At 42.7% G+C, this 14,575-nt stretch overlaps 1 protein-coding gene across 3 annotated transcripts in view; it reads right to left on the minus strand.

Moving 5' to 3' along the window:
- The window catches only part of WIPF1 (WAS/WASL interacting protein family member 1), a 121,282-nt gene that overhangs the window by 82,576 nt on the left and 24,131 nt on the right, over positions 1–14,575 (minus strand). Inside the window, exon 2 of one of the 3 annotated variants that reach the window (XM_057550736.1) lies at positions 170–252. The exons of the other annotated variants lie outside the window; for them this stretch is intronic. The gene's annotated coding sequence lies outside the window, so the exon portion shown is untranslated. The remainder of the gene's footprint in view (positions 1–169; positions 253–14,575) is intronic. 3 annotated transcript variants of the gene reach the window in all.

Consider the following 14,575-nt stretch of genomic DNA (forward strand, 5'->3'; position numbering starts at 1 on the left):
CCTTCCCCCTTCCTACAACAAGGACTGGCTACTATAGCTTTCACAAATCTTGTGGATGAGTGTGGGGTAGAGGGCAGTGGTTGGGATATAGCCAGGAACATCTTAAGGAATGCTTCTGCAAATTCTGGACTCTGAGACATGCAAGCACTTTGGAGATCTGTAGAAGTACCTGTAGAAGGGAGGCTGTCAGGGTGAGTTTCCTGCTACTTCACTTCCAGTCACTAGAAGCCATCATCAGCTGAGAAATCTAATCTAGAATTAGGTAAGAGTGCAACAGTAAGATCACAAGAATGTAAACATACCCTCTAAAGAGGTGAACAATCCAAATGAGAAAATAAATGTTGCTAGACCTGCTTAGGAGGCTAGAATTCTGAGTTTCTTAATGTCTAGTTAAGAAAGCTCAGTAATCAACAAGAATCCACCTTTTTTTCCCCCTAAAAAGGAGGTGGTTTCCACTTTTTTAAAACTTTGATATAGGTGCAGGGGTGATGGAGAAAATTCTAGCCATAAAATACCTAAGCAGGTATTCTTTGTATGTGTTTCTATAAGTGCATGTGTTTGAATAAAGGTTAACATTAAAATTCCATATTTAATTTTTCATGGAGAATCCCAGTGGGAGGGAGGGAATAGGGATAAAGGTGAAGCAAATGTTTGAAGCCCTGCCATTAACTCTCAATTTACTGGACTGAGATCCTGGTTTGGATCACAAAGAAGAAGTGATTAAATACCTTAAAAGAGTGTTTCTGTTCTAACATATTTTAAAAATTAATTTAGCCGCATAAAATTTTATGAAGTAAATATTTTTTTAAGCATTCTCATAATACAAAAGGGGAGACTAAGGGATTCCAAGAGTTGAAGGGATTTGTTCAAACAAGTAAATAAGTGATAGAACTGGGATTTAAACCCAAAGCTTCTGACTACAAGTCCAGTGTCATTTCCAACATACACCAAAACTTCTGTCTCAGAGAAAGCTAAACCCATGCACACCACATACATGTTGTGCAGAGAGAAATTGCAGCAAGGCACACCCTTGGCAGTCAGTGCTTCACAATGTAGGTCAAACAGTCCAGCCGGACCCCAGAGCAATTGTTTCTACACTGACCCTCAGGGATTTGGGGAGCATTATGTCATGCCATAGGCTTTCCTCATTAGCAATCATGCAAAAAGACACCATGCACCACATTTCTGAGCACTTGGAACAGCTAAAAAGAAGATGAAAGGTCAAGAAAGTTCTCTTGATGATGCACTGCACTCTGGTACATTTGATTATGCCACTGTAATGTAATCTAAGCCAGAATCATCAAGCAGAGGCTCTGGTCACCTGTCTTTAAAGCCAGAGCCCTACCTGACAGAGTCATTCTTTGGCATACTACAGGACCTGAGGCCAACAACCAAACTGGTCGTTTCCAATTTCATGCAGTTTAATTCCAAATAACTAGGCCCCTCACTCATCTTTGTTGTTAATCAAAACATTGAAAGGATATGGCAAATTCCCTTGTTCAAAAAAAGACTGGCTAGAGGCACACAGAAAGCCTTGACATTTACCCAGGATGAGTTTTAAGAAGCCTCATAAACACAGAACTCCAGAGGTTGTAGACAGTATTGAGAACCAGGACCCTCTCACATATTTCTTGCTCCTTTCTTTTAGGCTGAATAGAGAAAAGAAGAATATAAGGCAATCTTACAATTCAGAGGTGAACCAAGGTTATTGGGAGAGATCATGAGTGGGTATTATGCAGATCTGTAGCCCTGATTCAGTATTTGTGTTTTTCTCACACATATACATAACACGGGACCAAGAGAACAGCTAATTAATTGCTTGTTTTCACAATCTTCCTACTCAGATGCATCCCTCCCTTCCACATTTAAGAGCACATAGAATAGGGTAGAATGGGTAAACAAGCTCAGGTCATTCCTAAAAGGAAGGATTCTGGAATCAAACTACCTGGGTTCAAATCCCAGATCCATCACTTACTAGTTGCAGTGAATTATGTTATTCTTTGGGTCCCAGTTTACTCATCTGTAACATGCAGATAACCTTCTGAGTATTGAGTGTGATGCTGCATTCAAAGAGCTTAGCCAGTGCAGTGCATAAATGGTGGCCCCTGTTACTGTTAGTAGGTGGAAATTTTACTAGGAAAGTCTACATTAGAATTTCTTACAAGAAATGCAATCAGGGACTTCCCTGGTGGTACAGTGGTTAAGAATCCACCTGCCAGTGCAGGGGACACAAGTTCGAGCCCTGGTCCGGGAAGATCCCACATGCCACGGAGCAACTAAGCTCTTGTGCCACAACTACTGAAGCCCGCACGCCTAGAGCCCGTGCTCCACAACAAGAGAAGCCACCGCGATGAGAAGCCCACGCACCGCAACGAAGAGTAGCCCCTGCTCGCCACAACTAGAGAAAGCCTGCACGCGGCAACGAAGACCCAATGCAGCCAAAAATAAATAAATAAATAAACAAACAAATTTATTAAAAAAGAAAAAGAAATGCAATCAGAGTCAAGCAATGGGCTTTATTTCTGAGGGTGCTGGGTAAACAGGAAATAAAAGATATTCAGAAATCAGAGGCAGTGGAGCTACAGGTCCTCCAGTCATTCTAGAGAGGCACAGTCCATCCAGGAAGTAGAACAGGAAATCCATATGGATACTCTAACTTTGGAAGTGGTGTAGCATTTATGCTTCTAAATTTGGAAGAGATGGATGTATTTGTGTCTGATCAAAAAATTAGGAGGAAAATGGTTTGTGAATTATATCTCCATTAATTTTTTTTGAATGATGAAGGGTTTCATAGCCAGTGAAAAACTATGTGGATGAGAAAGACAGAGAGGTTTAGCAGTGGCCATGAGTGTAGGGAGAGGAACAGATGGCTACACAGAATTTTGGAGAAATTGTTTATGTGGTGCGAACTGTAACACCTTTAAGCCATGCCTCTTAGAAAACCTTAGATGAAAGAGATATATTACTCTTCAAGGCTTTCTGGCTTTCTGATGTTTTCTTTGAATGAGACTCCAGGTTGGATCTGGACCATGTGGGGTCTCTAGATTTATTCAGGTTATAATTAGAGTGTGGGTCATATCCAGCTGAGCAACATCAAACCCAACCACATGTGTTTATCACATATTTTCTGGATTATGATTTGGATTTTGAAGTGGCTGCAGACAGGCTGAATTACATGATTCTATACATGAGGTAAACTTTCAAAAGATAAACATCTCTCAAGATTTTATTAATTACTCACAGTCATTCTGAATGAGTAACAATACATTTTATATATAATTACCTATTATTTTCTTTGCCTAGAAATAAAGTTGGTGCTCTGAGAGGTACCTAAAATAAAACAAGGTGCTATTTGCTAAATTACTGTTGCATATCTCTCAATGATATACTTATTGTACTGAAAGCAACATAGCAGCTACTAACTAACTTCCAAGGACAAACGTATGTACAAAAATGATCAAACATCTCTGAATCTAATAACATAAGTGTACTTATTGAAATATGTTTCCTGAACATTTTATATAAACTGCATTTTAACCTTAGGGGCACTGTGGATCATTAATAACACTGTTGGAAGTGTAGGCAGAATAGGAGTTAATGGAATATTATGATGAACTGCTTATGGTTTCTGTTTTAATAAATTATACTTCCCTTTTTACTGGAAAATGACCACCATGAATTGTAATATTCATCAAAATACGTTGACATTTTTAGTAACTAGACTTTATAGGTGTAAAGCTTTCCTAAGCAATAAGGAATATGCAGGGGGAAGATAAGTTGTAACAAGTAGTGTGCTACTAAATGTACAACTAAATGTATAAATTCAGGTTAAAAATAATTCATTTAGGGCTTCCCTGGTGGCGCAGTGGTTGAGAATCTGCCTGCTAATGCAGGGGACACGGGTTCGAGCCCTGGTCTGGGAAGATCCCACATGCCACGGAGCAGCTGGGCCCGTGTGCCACAACTACTGAGCCTGCGCGTCTGGAGCCTGTGCCCCGCAACGGGAGGGGCCGCGATAGTGAAAGGCCCGCGCACCGCGATGAAGAGCGGTCCCCGCACTGCGATGAAGAGTGGCCCCCACTTGCCGCAACTAGAGAAAGCCCTCGCACGAACCGAAGACCCAACACAGCCAAAAATAAATAAAAGATTTAAAAAATAATAATAATAATAATAATTCATTTAGCTTGATTAAAGACAAGGATTTAGGGTTACAAAAACAAATAAAGCAAAGCAACAACAACACAACCCTGGGTTGTCATTAATGATAAACTGTCTTGCAATCCAATTTGCTATCCAAATTGTAAAGACAAAAATCTAGGAACCCACGACCAAACTGTGCTAACGGTGCACAGACACATCTTAGGATTATGTTTCTCATTTGCGCAGTTGCAATAACAGGCATATTTTACTTACAGAAATCCAACTCTTTATGCTTGAAGGAAAAAGAGAGAAAAAACAATATACACAGTGACAGCCATCTCACTCACCATTCCGCGCAATGAGTGCGCCCCGAGTCTCCTGAGATGAGGGACGTGAATCTGTGGTTGTCACGGGCATGCCACACTGGGTATTATGCCAATCTTCAAAAACACATATTTTTCACATGCTAGGGCTCATAAATGGCAACCAGCTAGTTCATGTGGAGGTCAACCAAGGAAACAGTGATCAAGAGTAATTCCGAATAGAGGAAATTGCTACCTTAGCCACAACTGTAAACGTCACTGAACTGCACTGGACCAGATACTTCTTTATCTCAACGTGGTTCCCCATCCTGACAACGGCAGCTCAGAAACTCTGCTGCTGCAGTGACTCTAAGACTCAGTTATAAACCACCGTTCCTTCTGGACAGTCCCTCCCTCACGTTCTCCTTATGCCAAGTTGATGAAGGAAAGATTTGAGACGGATTTTAAAAAACCAACAACAACCTTTTACTGTTGTCCTGTACCTGTGATAGTTTCATGTCTCTCGAAAGGAGACCGGAAGTTTGGAACATTATTGGCCCTTTTAAAGGAAAAGAGGAGGCATACCCAGAGGTGAGTGACTATCTTAACACATGAGAATGTGCTAATGACATGCTCCCCACCGCAGCCTGCTTTATCATCCCTTACAAAAAATCTGGAACAACATGTAGCGAAACAAAGAAATTACTTTCCATCTCTCAGTACATCTCTGAAGTAAAGAGTGAAACTTAAGGCAATAAGCACCTCAAGAGAGAGGTGTCTGTCTCCTGTGATGCCAATCTTGGCCTTGGTCGAAGGTCAGCCCCTTCCTCCCTCCCTCCCTTCCTTCCTTCCTTCCTCTTAACCCTCCCAGTAGAGTCTCACCCCCTCACTCCACTGGACCAGTCATCCCCTAGACCACTCCTTACCAGTCCATCTGGAGGTTAGGGGAAAGAAAGGGGCTTGGCACCTTGCAGGTGTTTACTGAATGAATGCACGATCACTGCCTCCCCAAAACAAAGAACAGAGGAATTCCTCATTCTCAAATCCACAGTCCAGTTCACCAGTTTTATAAACGGTCCACTCTGTGTATGCACAAAGTATAAAAGCTTGAAAATGAAAAATGCTGATTTCAATTCTAAGTTAACCTGCCTAGTAATTTATAGATCTTAAGGTGAAACTGGATATAAAATTCCCTTTGTCCCTCCTTCTACAATCTCCTGTACTAGTGTTTCTTGGACCCTCTACTTTCACTGAATCATAATACCATCTCGACTGCTCTCCTTAGCAGTCAAAAAAAAAAAAATCTCCTAGCTTTTCAGTTTTCTTTCTAGGATTAAACATAAACAGTACACCTCCTGACAATATTTTTAACAGAGTGGTGTCCAAACAAGATAGAAAGTCTTTGACAAATAGAAAGCAACCAATCTATCTTCAGTCATACGTGTGCTAGTGATCTTTGTTCTGGTTCAAGGTGCCCATGGGCTCTCTTCAGAAGGATGGGCAGTGAGAAATGGCCAAGCAGGTGCCTGCCATGAGGACTCACGTGTGATGGCCACACAAGCACACTTGAGACTAGCACTATGGTGAACTTAACGTGTCTACAGACAGCCTGGTTTACTGGCATTGCATGTGCTGTGTATTTGCTACCCCTGATCTAGGAGTATGTGTTTTGACCCACAAGGAGCTGGCTTTCTCTGTTGCTGGCTGGGCTGAAAAGGCAGCGATTAGAAAAAATAAAGATTTCTCCACACAGCCTCTCAGCAGGGATCTGCCCTGTGATCTGCCATACCCTGATTTTCAAAATTCAGACTGAATTCAGACTGTTCATAAAAAGACCACTAAACTAATTCCAAATGTAAGTACTAAGACTGTTACTACAGTTCAGCTGCTTCTGAAGCACAAGCTACCTCAGGCCCTAATAGCCTAATTTTCCTGTATATGCTCAGATTGCTTTGTAAATGCTCTTAATAGCACAAACTATTAGCATTATCCATTAACCTAAAATAATTATGACATTAAGTGTTTATATGTATTAACAATGTTTTTCTTTAAAAAAACAAAAAACAAACCCTAAGTCCTTTTTAATGCATTGCCTAATTCATCATCATTGAAGAAAGCTGTTATTTCTACTTTAGAGGTGGTGACACGGACTTACTGCTAAATGAAAAACAATAACATACTCCTCTGAGCAAGCTCTAAAATTGCAGAAGAGCTCGGTTTGCCACCTATTACTGGGTCTCAGTTCAATACATATCTATTAACTGATTAGCTCACTCTCCCATGTTTATCTTGTATGGAAAAAACCTAGCAATAATATGGTACATTTTGATGGGACCAGGTGGTTCTTACAGTCAAGATCTTATAAACACAATGATGTGATACTGTAACTACCCAAGCTATACAGCCAGCCCACCATGGTGGGTGAGTGCTCTAGTTATCTACTGCTGTGTAACAAATGAGCCCAAAACTCAGCTTTGTAAAACCACCATTTCATTACCCTCATGGATTCTGTGGGTCAGGAATTTAGAAAGGTCATGATGGAGAAAACTCGTCTCTGTTCCATAATATCTGTGGTCTTAGCTGGGATCATTGATAACTTGGGGGCAAGAAGGCTAGGGCTGGAGAATCCACTTCCTTGATGGTTTCTTCATTTATGTCTGATGTAAGGCTGGGAAGGCTAAAGGATGGGCTCACCAAGACTGTCCACCACAGCACTTACATCTAGCTAGACTTCTTACTTGGTGGCTCAAGTCTCCGTGTTCCCAGTGAACAAGGCAGAAGTATGGCCTTTTATGACCTAGCCTTGAAAGTCACATGGGGCCACTTCTGTCTTACTCTCTTAGTAAAAGAAGTACAATCCCCTTCCCCCACCAGAGTCAAAGGAAGGGGACACAGACCCACCTCTCAATGGGAGAAGTGTCAACATATTAGCAGCCATGATTTCAAATACCTAGAGTGAGCCTTCAGTTTCCCGTTGTCTGGTACACCAACATTTGGAACTTGAACTTTTATTGATCAGCATTTGTGTTTTCAGAATATCAACCATAAGTGCCTGCAATTATATTTCTGGATAATCAGATTCTGAATTGCCAGGGAGGCAATAAAATGCCTACATGGATGTTAGGAAATATTAATTTGGAAGAACAACAAAGTATACAACTGGCAGATTTGTTGGCCTGTTTTGCCTTTAATTTTATCAAAATTATTCTGTTGGGAAAAAATTTTTCCCCTATTTCCACTAAGGCTTTAGAGCAATCAGATGCCCCAAGCTAAATTAAAACACTTAAGGAAACTTAGGGGAAATCAATTTAACTTTATAGAACTAACTATTCAGCATGAGGTGGCAAATTCAAACTTCTATCAGAGCTGGGCAGGTAGAGAAGTAAAAGCCAATGGAAATACTGCAGACTGGGGTTAACTGAAGCACATGTGCCCTCTGCCTTAAGGTATCTGAATTTGATTTTTAAAAAATACTGCATTTTCCAGAAATGGCTCTTAGACCACAGCTTATGATCTTTTTTTTTTTTTTTTTTTTTTTTTTTTTTAAAAGGATTTTCTTATTTATTTATTTATTTATTTATTTTTGGCTGTGTTGGGTCTTCGGTTCGTGCGAGGGCTTTCTCCAGTTGCGGCAAGCGGGGGCCACTCTTCATCGCGGTGCGGGGACCGCTCTTCATCGCGGTGCGCGGGCCTTTCTCTATCGCGGCCCCTCCCGTCGCGGGGCACAGGCTCCAGACGCGCAGGCTCAGCAATTGTGGCTCACGGGCCCAGCCGCTCCGCGGCATGTGGGATCTTCCCAGACCAGGGCTCGAACCCGTGTCCCCTGCATTAGCAGGCAGATTCTCAACCACTGCGCCACCAGGGAAGCCCAGCTTATGATCTTTGATTGAGATTACATGGTGGATATTTCTTAGGTTTACAGTTTTTTGTCCTGGTTCTATTGTTCTATTTTGCACTCCTCTGAGACCAGAAAATAAACCCTCAATATATAATTATGTAGTTAATAAACATGTATTGAGCATTTACTATGTTCCAGACACTGAGCGAAGCTACTGACATTTGTTCCTTATTTAATGCTCAACAGTCCTTTGGGGTATTACTGAACCCATTTTACAAATAAGGAAATGGCGCTTCAAGGAGGTTAATTAACCTGACAAAGGTGATAAAGCTCCTGAGTGGTACACAGTGGTTCACACCCAGACAGGTTTGACCCCGATACTTGCGCTCTTAGCCACTGCATGTTATAATATGGTGCTTTTGATGAATGTGGCTCCCCTAAACCACAGGTGAGTGGTGTCCAAGCCTTGGTCAACACTTCTTTGGTTATAACCCATCCAGTTACTCTAATTTGGGGATAGGAATGGAAGTTTACCTGAGGCACTGAATATGCAGAGACAGTCCCTCCTACACAGAATACTGGAAGTTTAAGACTGTATAAGGTCACTGTACTCCAGCGCCCAGACCACGTCTCTCTGGACACCGGGAAAGAGATCTGGAGATCTGTCTCAGCCTTCTAGAAGATGGGCAGTGCCTCCACCATTGATCACCTGATAGAATCCCATCCACTAGCAAGGCACAACTCACATATTTATCAAACGAGCACAAGATATGGGATCATGGAAATCGGTGTTTCTGTGCTCAACACCCTCTCTCGGCAGACCATCACATGATTTTCCCTTTAAAAAATCTATTTTGAAAAATCCCCTTTAAAAAAAGAAATCCTCCTCTATTTCCTTGAAAAGTCAAATAGAGTTCTCATACATCAAACATATGACAGAGGCAGTTTTTAATCATTTAAATTATTTATCCTTCATTGTTTAATGCTTTACACCACTCCTCAATGTATAATTTATTATACCATTTACGTTTATTAAAAATTGATCACAGGGACAGGCTCTCTCCCCATCTTCTCAGGCTACAGATATTTTTCTGTCAGATCGCTTGAGAATAGACAACAATTTTTTAAAAATTGACTTTAACGGTTTGTATGCATGCCCCTTTCTTAGGGTTCCTTTTCTTCCACAAAAGGACTAGAGGTTACCTTAGTGTATTAACTGCTCATTTCCCTTTTTCATATATTACAAGAAAGCTTATCTGAAGGCCCACTGAGGCTTTCAGGAAAAAGGCTTATTTTACTTTTCTAACTTTTAGAATGTGGATGTGAAAAGGAGGCATGAAAGAACAAGAGTCTAGAGTCTTCCATGACAGAGGTCATAGCTGTGGGGCTGCCTCTTTCTCTTTGCTTTTTCTATTCTGTTCAGTATCTCCGCCTCAGATGACTCATTTTCCTTGCCTTAACTGGCGTGTTTTTTTTTTCTCTTCTCCTTTTTCCAATTTTGTCCTAAATCCCCTTGCCTTTGCACTTCTCAACCCTGGGACCTGAGTTGCTCTCTGCAAGCTGCCAACCTCAAATCCTATAACTCTCCATCACCAGTGTTTCCAACCCACTGCCCTCAAAGTGAAAGGTTCAAGAAGGTGTCATCCTTGGACACTCCTGCCTCAGACCTGGTCACTCTACTCTGCCCCATGGGAGGACAGGAGAGAAGCAGAAAGCAACACAGTGGGTGAGAGAGGTGGGGGAGGGAAGCAGAAGAAGCAGGTTCTAATAAGGTTCTCACAACATGTTAGTCTGAAAAAGGTTTGCAGTGGACTAAAACCCAAAGGAATCAAACGTGGTACATTCCAGTTGGCTCTCCTTGCTACTTCCAGCCCACCTCGATGGGATCCAACCTTGCCTCTCTTCCAGGGCTCCCCCTACTGGAGCGGATGAGACTATCACTGGCCGCCCAAGCCAAAAACCTGAAGGTAACCTTCGCCTCTTCCCTCTCATTCACTCCTATAACCAATCAACCAATCACCAAGACTTGCAGATTCTACTTCTTAGTATCTCTGGACTTGTCCCCTGAGCCATCCACCACTCTCCCCTGCCTGGCCCCAGAACAGTTACTTGGGGTCTCCAGGCCCAGGTCCTTCCATTCTCAGCATGATGTAGCTATGATGTCTCTGAAAGGCAAATCTGCTTAAAATTCTCTTCCTATCACAACTGAAATCAAGTCTAGTCCAAACATGGCGTACCAGGCTCTCAATAAGTGAGGAGGCTCCTGCTTAGTTCTTGGGCCTTTTGTTTGAACCCGAGGTGTGACTCCTCCCCTCCCCCCACCGAACATATCCACGCAGCTCTACTCTCCACACTCCACTCGCTAGCCACACAAAACTTCTTCAGCTCCACGGAAGAGCCATATTTTCTCTTGTCTCTTGGCCAGGGAGCATGCTGTTCTTTTCCCAGCAGCCCTCTAGCCATCTCCACAGGATGCCTCCTCTGTCTTTCCGTGAAGTCCAGGTGTGCTCCCAGGGCCCCTAGCACTCCTCCCATCCCAGCACTCATCATTGGCATGGTAATTTTCTGATTCCTCATTTCCTGTGCTCCCCACAGACTAATAAACTCCATAAGGCCAGGGACAAGGCTTTGCTTGTTCACCATTGTATGCTCACTGTCTGGTGCATGACATGCACTTAATAAGTATCATTGGATTGAAGAATGACTGTGGGGTAGTCTGTTCCACTGCTGGCCTCCAATGAAGCATGCCTCCTGGTATTCACACCTCGTGTAGTCCTCTCCCCTTGAACTGGGCTGTACCTGTGACTTGATTTAAAAAAAAGAAAGTGCAAAACCTGCTAGTTCTGGGCCTGAGCCTTAAGAAGGCCTGGCAGCTTCTGCTTCTCTTATTCTAACTACCATGTAAAAAGTCCAGCAATCCTGCTGAAAAGACCATATGGAAAGACCACTTGGAGAGGCCACTTGGAAAGTGAAAGGTCCTGACACTTCCTGGAGAAAAAGGGAAGCCCAGCTCAGTCCTGCCGCAGCTAACCTGCCATCTGAATGCAGCCCCAGACTGACCACAGGCAAGAATGGCAGAAGAGCTGCCCAGCTGAGCCCAGCCCAGATTGCAGAATTGTAAGTAATTAAATGATTGTGGTTTTAAGCCACTAAGTTTTGGGGTGGTTTGTTACATACCAACACATAACTATAATAAATTCAATATATAAATAAAATGGAATACAAAAATCACAGAATAAATTTTATGCAAAGACAAGTCAAAGTTTCTAAAAGGCAGATCTAAGAAAAGAGCAACAGCATTAAAAGGATATAGAGGAACTCATACCACCAGCTTCCATTTAAAATACATCACAATTTTCCTCTGTCATTTTCTTTGGTTTTAAGATATTTTCCAATGAAAAGATTTCCCTACCTTTTTTTTTAAAGGATTCCTGGTCTGACATTAAAAATCAAGGAGTCCAACCAAGGATGCAATGTGAACATTAAGACACTAATGGAGGGCTTCCCTGGTGGCGCAGTGGTTGAGAATCTGCCTGCCAATGCAGGGGACACGGGTTCGAGCCCTGGTCTGGGAAGATCCCACATGCCGCGGAGCAACTAGGCCCGTGAGCCACAACTACTGAACCTGCGCATCTGAAGCCTGTGCTCCGCAACAAGAGAGGCCGCGACAGCGAGAGGCCCGCGCACCGCGATGAAGAGTGGCCCCCACTTGCCGCAACTAGAGAAAGACCTCGCACAGAAACGAAGACCCAACACAGCCAAAAATAAATAAATAAATAAATAAAAATTTACTAAAAAAAAAAAAAAAAAAAGACACTAATGGAAACTAGCAGGTGACCAGTCCATCCTGCTGTTCCACTTCCTCTTACTTACCAGTAGGGTAGATCCAAAGCTGTGGATGAGGGCATGGGGGCTGCTGTGTTCAGGGCAGACTGGAACATTGTAGGGGTTCCTGGCTTAGCTGGACTGAGCATCAGATGTTCAGTTCAGTGTGAAAAGTCACCCAAAGAACAAAACGGCCAATTTTGACTAGAAACTAAAATGATCAGTAGAAGTAAAACAGACAGCTACCCATGACTTTAGCCCAGGCATCCAATCACTTAAACAAACACATACACACACACACTATACTGATGTCCCATGGAGACAGCTGAGGCACTATCACATAATCCAGGATATGGCTAGATTCTTTTTAAAAACCCACGTAGATAGGCAGAACGAAGAGAAAGTGCTATATTTACAGCGGTTTGGTGGAACTTTGGATTGATGCTTCTCATAATTACTGCTCTTTCAGAAAGAAAAAGGATCATCGTAAAAGAAAGAGGGTCTAAGCTAAGTATCTGTCTTTCACAAAAACCAAAAAACAGAATGTCAAAAATATTTTCTAACAGTTTATACTGGACTAATGCTTTGATGTTTCTGAATGATCTCTAGTAGGTAAAATTATCAACGTATTTTTGAGAATATATCATGTCTTCTATTTTATTATTATCATTATTTTTGGCTGTGTTGGGTCTTCGTTGCTGCGCGCGGGTTTTCTCTAGTTGTGGTGAGCGGGGGCTACTCTTCATTGCGGTGCACAGGCTTCTCATTGTGGTGGCTTCTCTTGTTGTGGAGCACGGGCTCTAGGAGCACGGGCTTCAGTAGTTGTAGCTCGCAGGCTCAGTAGTTGTGGCGCATAGGCTTAGCTGCTCCGCCGCCTGTGGGATCTTCCCGGATCAGGGCTCGAACCCATGTCCCCTGCATTGGCAGGCGGATTCTTAACCACTGTACTACCAGGGAAGTCCTATCATGTCTTTTAAAACTATCTCCAATTAATAAATCTTATCTGGTGGAGATTGAAGAAGTAGATTTAAGAAAAATCTGGCAGCATGAATGCTGCATGTTTTGAAAGAGACTGATCAGTTCCCAGTGTGTGCAAAGCTCCAGACTCTAAGCAAGAGTAACAGAACCTTAAGCATAAACATAAACCTTCAGCATTTATTACATGTCCTGTCAGTTGGTGAGACTGAGCATTTAAACGCTGCTGAGAGAGAGCAAGATCTAGACTTAAAAAATGGGAACTATTTCCCACTCTTTTTTTTTCTCCTAGATAGGGGGGCTCTGTGAATAGATGCCACTTGGCTGCTCCCTGCAACCCAGCAACCTCAGAGAATGGAAAGCTTGTTCTCTAAATTTTCCTCTTTTGGGGGGTAACTTCTGGTGGAGGCACAGACTTGTGCTTTGACTGTGGGGAGAGGACAGGATACGCAGGCAGTGAAAATGAGCCAAGCACCTCATTTTTACCTTCAAGGGAAGAGAAAAGGCTGGCATAAGAGCAATAGCGTTTCTCAAGAGACGGGACCTGGGAGATTGTCATGGGGAAGCCAGTCATCTCAGATACAAGGAAATGAAAGGGTACCAAGCTTTGTGGTAGGGATGGGAACTCATTTTCCTTATGTGCCAGTTGCTAGGCTGGGCCTTTTCACATGATTTTATTTAGTATGTATTTAATGTGTTTATTGGGTGGGTGGATGAATGACGAAGGCAGGCAAGTCCTATCCTATCCAGAAAGGCCACAGGAGTCTGTGAATGGTACAGGTGGGACTGGGATTCCCCAGAGCAAGGTGGAGAAACAGGGTGGAGAGGTTTATAACTGAGCCTTGGGGATTAGGGGAGGGGGGCGGGAAGGAGGGAGTCAAACCTCCTAGCGAAGACCATGTCCACGCAGCTGACGCAAGCCCCCAGATGTTTGACCAGGTGACTGAGAATCACGGTGAAGCTTATTAAATGCAACAAGTTCACATACAGTGAAACTGTGCCGAATCCCACAAGCACTCTATACCCTAGAAAAGGGCAAAACAGTGTGAGGCACCTTGGAAAAGTGCAGGGTTGTTCAAGCCACGCTCTGTGCGGCTTGCGGGGGACCCCCTCACAGAGCACCACGGAAGGCACATACACTCGACTTTATCCAGAGAAGCTTCCCTTCTGCTTGAAAAAAATGAGTTCTCTGCTAAAAAACTCAAACACAGTGAAAACTACTGGTGCAGCACAAAGACTCTTAGATAAGGATCCTGCAGACGTGAATCTGAGTTGTAGTCTACCACTAAGCAGCTGTGCGCCCTCAGACAAGCCATTTCGTCTCCTTGAGCCTCTGTTTCAATATCCGGACAACGAAGATGACACCTATCTTACACGGCCATTTTGAGGATCTAATGTGATAAATTATGTGAAAACACTTTGAAATTATTTCAGAGGTACAGGTTTTAGGGAACATAAAAGGTTTTCTTTTTTTTTTAAATAAAGAAATTTCTCA

The sequence above is a fragment of the Balaenoptera acutorostrata genome, chromosome 8 (assembly GCF_949987535.1).
Source record: "Balaenoptera acutorostrata chromosome 8, mBalAcu1.1, whole genome shotgun sequence".
Taxonomy (NCBI): domain Eukaryota; kingdom Metazoa; phylum Chordata; class Mammalia; order Artiodactyla; family Balaenopteridae; genus Balaenoptera; species Balaenoptera acutorostrata.